The sequence below is a fragment of the Mauremys mutica genome, chromosome 1, assembly GCF_020497125.1.
Source record: "Mauremys mutica isolate MM-2020 ecotype Southern chromosome 1, ASM2049712v1, whole genome shotgun sequence".
NCBI classification, from domain to species: domain Eukaryota; kingdom Metazoa; phylum Chordata; order Testudines; family Geoemydidae; genus Mauremys; species Mauremys mutica.
The window spans coordinates 319,728,619-319,737,177 of NC_059072.1; positions in this window are offsets into that span (position 1 = coordinate 319,728,619).

The window sequence follows — 8,559 nt, forward strand, 5'->3', positions numbered from 1 at the left end:
AGCAGAATAGTAAGGGGAGGTTTTGGTTGTTGTTTTTAAAATGCCGGTTTGTCTCTTATGTTCCTTGTTTGTGATGAGGAGATTAGATGTGGGGCTGCCCTGTGGATGTGCAGCCCACGGCGGGGAGATGCACTGTCCTGAGAACTTGGGCCAGCTTGTGCCCCTTTCCCCCAGATCTATGCACAGAGACAGCCTTACATGGTTACTACCACTACACCCGCCCATCATCCATCTCAGTGCCGCCTTCACATACACACATCCATCTGGTGGCACAATTCACTCAAATCGGAAATAACAGAACTGCCATAAGTGTCTCTCTTGCATTGATTCCTTGGAAACTCCCAGATGTCCCTTATCTGTGGGCAGAATTTGTAAAATCATGAAAAATAATGTGCATTACCCAACGTTAGGGCCAAATTCTGCTTTCAGTCACGCCAGTACAAATACACCTCTACCCCGATATAACGCTGTCCTCAGGAGCCGAAAAATCTTACCAAGTTATAGGTGAAACCGCGTTATATCGAACTCGCTTTGATCCGCCGGAGTCACAGCCTAGCCCCCCTGGAGCAGTGCTTTACCATGTTATATCCGAATTCGTGTTATATCAGGTCACGTTATATCGGGGTAGAGGTGTATCAGTAACTCCAGTGATTTTTAAATGGAGTTACTCCAGATTTGAGCTAGTGTGACCAAGAGAAGAATTTGGCTCTTAGTGGCCAGAAAATATACACTAACCTATTTCACAGAGAAAAGCTTACCTTAGTGAACACCACTGTTATTTGTTATTGTACACTACAAAAGCTATAATCTAGCTATATAGGGGCAAAAGTTCTCAATTTAAAGTTCACACCAATGAATGTACCGACGTTCACACCAATAAACAACACAAAGTTTGGGCCTATGTGTTTCTAATGCACAGATCACAGTGGCATGCATCATAATATCCAAATAATTTTTGTTTAAAGGCTAATGAAATATATATGTTTATACTAAAGATTAATTCTCAGCAGATTTAATTAAATAAAATTTTAGGATTTCAAGTTCAGGGATTCAGAGCAACAATTAAGTGACTTATCCAGCACAATACAAACAGTTCTTATTTTCCACTAGAATATGTAACATAAAGAAGAGATTGATTGGCACGAGCTTTGTAATTCCAGTATGTACACAGTAATATAAAAGGTCGACCTGAATGTTTGTTATGCATTTTACTTGTATCCTCTGAAAAAAAAGAGTTTAGAGAGCATTTTAACCTTTGCATTTTAATAAACTGAATGAGAACTCAGTGATGTGAATATTCATGTAGACCATTTTGTAGTACATGGTCTGTCAGTCAACGCATCTCTTTCTTTACTGAATGCGGGGGCAGGGGGAAACTAGCTCCATACGTTATGAACCAGTAAATATTAAGGAAAGATGAATCAGGAATTTTGTTAAGAGGATTTTGCTCTGATCATGTTTAGTAGTAGATGGAAAAAAACCCCACTAGATTATCTTGGAATAAAACACACACAGAGACTATTCAGTTATAATATTGCTGATAAAACACTCTGCCACTGGCAACTTGCATGCAAAAGCTCCTTCATTCCTAATGTGTTGTTTTTTTCCCCAACATCTACAAATTATTTTTGACTTAGCCAAGCAGGGAGCCTACTTTCAACCCTCAATTGGAAAATCATGGAAGCTTTATCAAGTCTTCCACCTGCATCTCTTTTTAGCATCACAGTTCTTTATTCTCTAAAGGATGAAAAACCCTGGCATATAAAAACTTTGTTAAGCTGTCACTGTCAATAGAGTTAAAAAAAATAATGGTTGACAAAGAAGAAACAAATTGCATCTTCAAATAAGTTTCCTTCAAGCTATTGTTAAAAGCTATAACCTCTGATGTTAACTAAATTTAACCCATACTGACCCTCATTGTGCCCCTTAACCTCTTCTTTATTCTGCTTCCTGTGGCTGCTGAAGAAAACTGGCCCAGTCATTGGAAAAGAGTTCTCTGTTGCACACAAAGGCTCAGCCTAGCTGCTAGTCTGTCAGGAGGCACAGAATAGACTGAGAGGTCAGCACCTGTGCTGAGAAGCAGGTGACAGTGAACTGCCTGGATCATTCTAGGGCAAGTTGTAATAGTTTCTACCCTTCAAATATCACACTGTAGTTTAGGGTATTCAAGGCAGTGAAGTTCACGTTTTCTTTGTGAATGCAGACTTTAAACAAATTAATCCATTGCTGTTCAACTGACTGTAAAATTAGTAGATTTACTGTTGCAAAAAAAAAAAAGAGAGAGAGCGAGCTTTCACTTCTACTTTAATAAGGTCACGGATGTGTCCTAGGCTGCCAACAAAGCAGCTTTTAAAATCTTCGCAGCTGAACCCAGCAACTTGCAACCCAGCAACTTGCAGCTGCAGAACAATGTCTCAGATGTACAGTGGAAAGTCCTCTCCATACAGTCAAGATGTAAAACTAGACATTTTAAAAAACCTGCTACACTGGGAAGTTTTAACTTTAATTGTATTTCACCCTGGGGACTCACAGGCTTGTTTTATGGTTAACATTCTAATATATTCAGTCAGCCTTTCTTTTCACTGAGTATAAGCAGTCCTTTGCCAGGATTCAGTAAATCAGTATAAGCAACGTAATGGCAGGGCATGCATCTTCAAAAGATTTTTTTTTTAATTCATAGAAAAGACAGATTTTCAAAAACAAAACAAAACTTTAGCCTGTTTTAACTGGATTCTTGCATTATGTATGGGGGCTCATTTAGAAGTTATTGTTTATCACTTGCTAGTTTTTAAAAATCTAATTGCCTTTTCTTGTTAGAAAAGAGAAATGGAAATGTGTGTATGAAATACCTTTCAAAGCCTAGGGATAGAAAGTTAACGAATGAATTATTGTAGTCTCTAGGAATCAGTAAATGCATGTATTGAGAATTTTTGCATCATTTGGATGTCTGTATGTACTAAAACTGTGTGTTTTAAAAAGATATGTAAAGTTCTATCCTGTTCTCTCCCTTTGGTGCAAGGGAGTTTTTCAAATGAGTTGCCTGACAGAGCTAGATACAAAGACTGAGATGAATGTTGGTAGTAAGAGTACTTATCATTTATTCATAGATCTCAACACACTGTACATAGGAGTACAGCATCTTTATCCCCATTTTGCAAATGGGAAGCCTGAGGCACAGAGAGCTATTGGGAACTGCAGGTGCTCAGCTCCTCTGAAAAGGAGTACACTTCTATTTAGGTGATTAAATATGGATTTAGGAGCATAACTGTAGACACCCAAATTTGAAAATTTTGCCCTATAATTCCTAGAGAATATTGTTTGGAAAATAGAAAAAGTTGCATAAACAGATATTTCCAATACAGTATGGATTTGAGTTCTACTTATCTCTTGTCCAATTCCAGGCCTAACGGCTGCTTGGAAAAACTTCTGTTCCTGAATTAGGTGTTCATGGTATTACTCTTACGGGAATTCTGCACCACTGCACAATGCAGAATTTTGCAGAAATTAATGTTGTGCATGCAGAAATTCCTCTTTCCCCCACAGACATGGGCTGCAGAGATGTTGGCCGCCACTAGGGGCTGCTGGACCCAACAGAGCCCAGCTCGCAAATAGAAGACAAGGCCCGGAGAAGGGAGAGGGAACTGGAGGGTTCACACCAGCTGCAATTCCCAGCATGCCCTGAAGGATGGAGGTGGCAGCGCACATGATACTCCATGCAAGCCTGGAATCAAGCATCAGGCTGTTTCTCCCTCTGACTCCCTGGGCTCTGGGGGTAGCGTGTGTGAGTGTCTGGGCCAGGTGGGGCCCCGCAGCTGGCTTCTGGGGGGGGGGGGTAAGGGATGTGAGTGTCTGTGCTGGGGGCCGTGGCTGGGCCCTGGGGGGTGGGGGGTGGGGTGTCTGGGCCAGGGGAGGTTCCGCAGCTGGCCTCTGGGGGGCAGAGGATGTGAGTTCTGGACTCAGGGGGCTACAGCTGGATTCTTGGGGAGAGGGGATTTGAGTGTCTGGCCCCCCAGCTGGGCTCTGGGGAGGAGGGGGCAGAGAAACAGGAACTGGGTTGTTGTAGGGGTTTCTTTAACTCTACTCCAGTGCCTTCCCTGCTGTGCTCAACGAGCTGTTTCCTCCCAGCTTGTTAGCTTGATTGCTTTGTTTACTTTATTTGCAAATATACTTTGATTGTTTATGGCTTACAAAGCTTGACCCAGACAGGTAAATCCACATTCCTTTGTGTAAGGCAGGCTTGCCTCAAAAACATATTTTAAGATCATATTTCCAGCACACGTACATAACTTTTCATACACAACCAGTACATATATCATGCAAAGATATTCATGACCAGCATGTCACCAGTTTTTATATCAGGCTTTCTCAAACAGGGGTCGCCAGTTGTGAAGGGAAAGCCCATGGTGGGCTGGGCTGCTTCCAGCAGCTCCCATTGGTCCGGAGCAGCGATCCACGACCAGTGGGAGCCACGATCGGCTGGACCTGCAGACAGGCCAAGTAAGCACACCGGCCCGGCCCGCCAGGGGCTTTCCCGAGACTTCCGTGACAGACTCCCAGCCTTACCCACGATCCCTGCCCCGAGGATAGAAACCTGTCTGAAATTAGACATGCTGTGGGGAGTAACAAAACAAGGTAGTGAGGCAGGAAAGCTGGGCCAATATCAATAAGGTAATGTGGTTACTCAATAACAATATTTTAAATAAAATTAATAAATAAGTGGATTAACTAGTCAACTAGTTTCTGGAAGGTGAGGCAGGAGTTTTAAAGAGGTATTAGAAATTCCCATTTCACCATGTAGCTAGGGGAGAGGCGAGGCTGCATGAGCTGGGGAAGAAAGAACCTCTTAGGAGGAGCCAGCCAGAAATATAAGGAGCAGACAAGCAGTTGCAGCAGGGACCTTCAAACACTGATTACTTCATGGGAGCCTCACTGTCCTCCTTCCATCCCCCTCCCGTATCCCCTCTCCCTTGTTTCAGGTCTCTGTTTAGTTCCCCCCAACAAGAGCCCACGTGTATTTTTTTCTGAAAAAATAATCAATAAAATCGTGGACCTAACATGACATTTGCAGACCATGATACTGTTCGCGGTGCCTGTGGGCTATACCCCCATTCCTCACCCTTTGTCCATCTTGTCTGCTTAGACTGTAAGCTCTTCCGGGCAGGGACTGTCATTCTGTTTGTACAGTGCCTAGGACAATGGGGCCCTGACGCCAGCTGGGGCATCTAGGCACTACTGTGATACAGATAAATTATAACCATGGAATGAAGGGAGGATAGTGACCTTGCCAACCAGTTTCAGAAGAGAGATCCACGCTAGGGGGTCACATGGAAAAACATGGAGACCGTTGTTGGAAGAAGTGGACAAATAGGCTATTGAGGCTGATGTGGACTGGACTGGACAGAGAATGATATGATAAAAGAGTGGGGGAGGGGGACAGTGTTATTATTAATCATGTTATTTACAGTAGTGCCTAGGGACCACCTAAGATCAGGGCCCCATTGTGTTAGGCCCTGTACAAAACATAGGCAATCCCTGCCCTGACAAGCTTACCATCTAAACAGACAAGACAGACACCCTGCGGGGGTGCGGGGGTGCGGGGGGGGGAGGGAAAGAGATCAATGTGATGGCAGCAGATGTCATGTGAGTTTCATGAGTTTGTTTATTTGGTGGAGGGATAGTTTAATTGGATGTTTAAAAATGATGGAATATAATCAAGTTTAGAATGATGGACTATAACTTCCTGCACATTGAAATGTCTTGCTTTTAAGCATCGAGGTTTGGTCCCAGCTCAGTGAGCTGTGCATTAGCTGTATAGCAGAGACAATCCGTAACTGCTGATAGTGTGGGGGGCACAATTTAAAGGCTCTGGTGGGGCATGTGACTGCTCCACGTGTCGCTTCTGCTACCAGCTGCAGTAGATGCCATGCACAGCAAGGCGATCATCAGGGAAATCACGAACAGTGTATGTTTGACTCACAAAAAAGCAGCAATCTTCTTCTTGACCTCTGCAGTGTCTAAGCAAAGGGGTTAAGCAGCCCTGGCATAAGGGATCAGCAGCCTCAGCTTATTGCCAATAGAAAGTTGTTCATGACACAGATCCCAGAGGCCCTGGCTGATGAGCAGGATCCCGGGGCTGGGTGCAAGCTGGGCGACAGAGCTACTTGGCGGTTTCACTCCTGCTTAGACAGCCCATGACCTACCCCCTAACACATGTCGCCTCTGCCTCCTCCCCTAGTACCCCCTTTTGCTGTCCCCCACCCCGCCGCTCCTCCATAAACCCCTGGCGGGGCACATCCTGCTCCCAGCGCCGTGCGGAGAACCAACCCCTGGCGGGAGCACTCACCACACTTGCAGCCTGGCTGGCAGGCTCCTTCCTTCCCCGCTGCGTCTGGCTGGGCTGGTGCCCTGGGAAAGCCCAAGGCCCTCCCCCACACACAGGGCACAGGCCAGGGGGAGCTGAGCCCTACATGTGCCAAAGCCACCTGGAGCCCCATGCAGCACTGGCATGGGGGAGCCTCTCTGCCCCTCAGATAAGCGATTTCCAGCCTGTTCCTGCCCTGAACTCGCAGGCTTTGCAGCAGCCCCGCAGGCAGGGGCTCAGAACCCTCTTCACCACTCCGCTGCCCCACTCAGCCCAGACCCTGGCCCCAGGGAACACAGGGCTGCTCTGTCCCCTAGGCTTTGTGCCCAAAGCAGCAACCACATGTGGCGCCACTCCTCCTGCAGGGGGTGCCTGCCCCTGCTGAGCCACCTCTGACCAGGCACCATGGCGGCTGAAGCCACTGCAGAGCCCAGCATCCATGGCGGGTTCAAGGAAGGTGGGGATGGATCTGCTGGTTCCCTCCCAGCCCAGCTCCCTGCTGCCAGAAACAGCCCTGACACGCCCACCCCCTGTGGGCTGCCCAACTCCATGGAGAGCCCCAACACTCAGTCGCTCATGCTGAGCACACTAGATTACAATGGCTCCACTCTGCAAGCACCCCAAGTGCTGGTGCATGCCTCGTTAGTTCCTCTTTTCTTTGCCCTCATTATGCCGATGGGACTGGTGCCAGATTAACAGGCTTTCAAACTGTGGGGTGCACCACCTAGAAGCTGTTGTAAATGGAAGTCAGAAATCTGTGGGGGCACATGGCCTTGTGTGTCCTCTCCCCATGTGTCGCCTCTGCTTTATATCTCAGGCTAACATTAAAAATTGTACATGTAGGAGATTTTCAAAGACACTGTCATTTGGGCCTTTGAAAATCTCCCCCTATTTAACATTGCATAGTCCAAGGTTAAAAAATAAAGTGGTAATTCAATCTTTTTTGCTTCAGCCAAAATTATCCTCAGCAGCTGCTGGCACTCTTGAGTTCCACACCTGTGCAGGTTAATCTGTATTCCAAGAGGAAAATATTTTGCCTTCTGCAGATGAAAAAAAGCAGTATCAATCACATTCTGTCACTCCTTTCCCTATGGCAGAGTCTTTCCTCTCTCAAGGATGTAACTGGGGTCTTGAAAATTATTATTAATAATTTATATTGCAATAGCTTCATACTGAGGGCCCACTGGACTAAGCACTGTCCAAAGATATAGTAAATGAGAGTTCCTTCCTTGAAGATCTTACAATCTAAAAAACAGGTAGATGAAACAGAAAAGCAGGCAGTGAGGGAGGCTGGGAAGCAAGGTAACAAAAACAATAGGCTGTTTAATCATAGAATAAATGGATGTACAATTTTTAGCTGTAGCGGTTAACACAACTTGCCACCTACCTTGTCATTATCATGAGTGGCAGTTTTCTGTATTCATTACCGTGGAGGTGAGTTTTAAAAAGGAATCTAAGGTGGTGGCTTTAGAGTTGCTCATAGACACCCCAAACATTTGAACATGGGGTTCAGATTTGAAATTGATTTAGAAAAGATTTTTTCCTTTTATACAGAGCTGCACACACTGCATTTTCTCTGAAGAATCACAGACACACAAAAATTACAGACAAATTTAGCAAAAGCTACATAAAATGACTACGAAGTTTCCTCAACCTACTGCAAGAATTGAAGCAATGATGGCAAACTTATATGGAAAAATGTCACCCAGTCTCATTTTCTTTATAAGTTAAAATCAAAATGTTGCAATTTTCTGTCAGGGAGGGGTGGAAGCCAGGATCCCCTTCTCTTCCTTTTTTTTTAAATTTATTTATTTAGTAAAACAATTGGTAATTTCTAAACACTCCGGCCTGATCTACACGACCAAGTTAGGTTGATGTAAGTTGCCTTGCAACAACCTATCTGTGCGTGTTTTCTACACTAACACGTGCATCGTTCCAGCCCAGCGCAGCCACTCTCAGCCCCTGTAGAGATGCACAAATAGCAACACAAAAGTACAGCTCAGCAGCAGCCAGCGAGCTGCTCCCAACATGCATCACACACACGTGACCCCGAGTCACGCACGGGCCCCCGGACACCACCGCAGACAGTAACACGCTGCAGCTCCCAGTGTCCCCCCCAGCAAAGGCCATTGGCCCCCCTCCCCCCCCCGGCCCGGGCACAGTCTCAGCAGACACCCCGCGGTTCCCGCCCCCGCGCG